Here is a 3,282-nt window from a genome sequence, read left to right as displayed (position 1 = left end):
CTTCAGTAACCATGAAATGACACTTTTCCCAGTTCAAGACTAAATTACACTCTTCACATCTTTTCAAGACTTCAGTCAGATTTAGCAAGCAAGAATCAAAAGAAGTACCATAGACACTAAAATCATCCATAAACACTTCCATGATAGACTCAATAAAATCAGAAAAGATACTCATCATGCAACGTTGGAAGGTAGCGGGTGCATTACACAGACCAAAAGGCATCCTACGATATGCAAAGGTACCATAGGGACAGATGAATGTGGTCTTTTCCTGGTCGTCTGGATGTATGGGAATTTGAAAGAAACCAGAATAACCATCCAGATAACAGAAAAACTTGTGACAGGCCAGCCTTTCTAATATTTGATCAATGAAGGGAAGGGGAAAATGGTCCTTTTTAGTAGCAACATTAAGACGCCTATAATCAATGCACATGCGCCAACCTGTGACTACCCTAGTCGGTATCAACTCATTTTTTTCATTTCTCACCACAGTTGTCCCCCCTTTCTTAGGCAGTACCTGAACATGACTCACCCAATTAGAATCAGACACAGCATATACAATACCCGCATCAAGCAATTTCATAACTTCAGCTTTTACAACATCTTGCATGACAGGGTTCAAACGACGCTGGGGTTGGATGCATGGTTTATGATTTTCATCTAGATGTATCCTATGCATACAAAAGTCGGGGCTAATACCCTTTAAATCATCAATACTGTACCCAATGGCCTTTTTGTGCCTTTTCAACACAATAAGAAGTTGGGATAACTGGTCTGCATCAAGTGCAGTATTGACGATCACAGGGCAAAGTTGTTCATCATCTAAAAACGCATATTTAAGGTTAGCAGGAAGAGGCTTAAGTTCGGGTTTCTTTACCTCTTTAACAGAACAAACCGACCGAACTAACCTCTTCAATCTGGTGCTCTCCTGCTCAGATTCTCCACCATTAAGAGCCAACTCCAGAGCATCCACTTCAGCACTCCAAGAACTGCTATCACCTGCAGAAGACTCACAACAAAGCACTGCCTCCAAGGGATCTCTTTCGAGAACTTGGGAGACGTTATCACGAGTAATAAAATCAACTACATCTATACGATATCATTGTTCTTCCTCTAGCATGGGACTTTTTAAGGCATTATTCAGATTAAAAGTCACCTTATCATCCCCAACAGACAATGTCAATTTCCCACTTTTAACATCAATGACCGCCCCCGCCGTGTGAAGGAAGGGTCTACCTAAGATTATGGGAATTTGAGAATCCTCCTACAAGTCTAGTACTACAAAGTCTACAGGTATATAGAATTTACCTACTCTAACAGGGACGTCCTCTAAAACACCTAAGGGGTATTTGACAGAACGGTCGGCCATCTGTAGAGTGATATTAGTAACCTTAAGCTCACCCATATTCAGTTTAGTACAGACAGACAAAGGCATGACAGACACACTAGCACCTAAATCACATAAAGCCTTATCAATAAATACAGTGCCAATGTTACATGGGATGGAAAAACTCCAGGGGTCTTTAAGTTTAGGTGGAGACTTGTTTTGCAAATAAGCACTACATTCCTCAGTGAAAGCTACAGTCTCTACCTCACAAAAAGCATGTTTCTTGGTCAAAATATCTTTCATGAATTTAGAATAAGCAGGAACCTGTAAAATTAATTCAGTAAAAGGAACCGTTACCTGCAAATTTTTGACCACTTCCAAGAATCTACCAAACTGCTTGTCTAGCTTATTCTTGAGTTGTCGGTTTGGGAAGGGCAGTGCAATAGGTGATACTTGAATATCTGCCCCCTTCTTAACCTCAGTTGTAGCCTCATTCTCATTGACTACCTTTTCAGCTTCCTTACCATCCATAACTATCTTTGGGATTTCCTCACTGACCAGATCACTAGCAGACACCCCAGAATCAACCTCAACCGGAATAGAGGGACCATCATAATCCCTACCACTCCTCAATGTAATTTCATTAGCAGTCTCCCTATTTTCGGGATGTGAAGGAAATTGGCCTGGTGGCCTCCCTGCAATAGTAGTAGCCATCTGTGCCAACTGTGTGTCAATGATCTTGTTGTGAGCAGTAAGAGCATCGATCTTTGCATCCTTTTCACTTAGAGATTTTTGCATTTGAAGCATCATGTTTCTCATCTCTACTAGCATAGGGTCAGGCTGTGTGGCTTGAGGTTGTGGTGGTGGAGGTGATGTGTGTTGTCTAGGGAACCCAGGTGGTCCACTAGACTGTTGGTTGTAGTTGTTCCGTGGTTGGTAGGATTGTTGATGTGGGGGTTGGTATGGTTGTGGTGGTGGATGTTGGACTTGGTGAGGGTTTTGGATATTGTTGCTCCTGTAGGATAGTAGAGGGTTGTTTTTGTAGCCCTCATTGTAAGAGTTGGAGAATGGGTTATTTTGTTTGTAGGATTGAAATGCGTTACATTGTTCAACAGAGCTCCTACATTCCTGTGCATAATGACCAGACATTCCACAACTTTCACAAACAGTAGCAGGTTGGGCACTCATAGCAGCTACACTAGCAGGTTGGGCAGATTGAGCATTGGCTGCTTGCATATTATCAAACTTATAGTGTAAAACAGTCAATTGGGCAGTTAATTGTTCAATAGAATTTAAATCATGCTTACCGCCCCTATTAGATAGACCTCTAGGATTCCCATACTGGGCATTGTGAATGGCTATCTCCTCAATCACCTCCATAGCTCTAGGCACCTCAAGTTGCATGAACCTCCCACTGGCAGCCGAATCTAACAAACATCTAGACTCATTGCCCAGACCATTATAAAACTGCTGAATCAAGAACCAATCTTCCAGACCGTGGTGCGGGCATTCTCTTTGCAAATCCTTGAATCTCTCCCAGACCTCGAACAAACTCTCATCTGCTTGTTGTGAGATACCTAATATCTGACCCCTCAGACGAGCCGTTTTCTCAGGTGGAAAATATTTAACATAAAAAGCAAGAGCCAAGGACTCCCAATTAGTGATTTTCAAAGCTGCCCGATTCAACCCATTAATCCACAGTTTAGCTTTCCCACTCAAAGAGAACGGGAAAAGTATCTCCATAGTCTGCTCCGGAGTTAATCCCTTTTGCTTGATGGTGGAACAATATTGGATGAAGGACTAAATGTGAAGATTCGGATCTTCACCTGGTTCCCCCACCGTACTGGCGTCTCTCAATAATGTTAATCAATGCAGGCTCAATCTTGAAGGTCTCAGCTGCAATAGAAGGCATGATCGCCTTTGGTAGCACGGACAGACTTGGCTTAGAATAGTCG

At 42.3% G+C, this 3,282-nt stretch overlaps 1 non-coding gene across 1 annotated transcript; it reads left to right on the top strand.

Annotated features, from left to right (window-relative positions):
- Positions 1–2,819: 2,819 nt before the first annotated feature.
- On the top strand, positions 2,820–2,926 carry LOC130466515 (small nucleolar RNA R71). The gene has a single exon (XR_008926738.1). It is a non-coding gene; the product is annotated as a small nucleolar RNA R71 (small nucleolar RNA).
- The last annotated feature ends 356 nt before the right edge of the window (positions 2,927–3,282 follow it).

Source organism: Spinacia oleracea, chromosome 1, assembly GCF_020520425.1.
Source record: "Spinacia oleracea cultivar Varoflay chromosome 1, BTI_SOV_V1, whole genome shotgun sequence".
NCBI classification, from domain to species: domain Eukaryota; kingdom Viridiplantae; phylum Streptophyta; class Magnoliopsida; order Caryophyllales; family Amaranthaceae; genus Spinacia; species Spinacia oleracea.
Note: the sequence above shows the minus strand (reverse complement) of the source record. Positions and strands in the feature narration are given on the sequence as shown.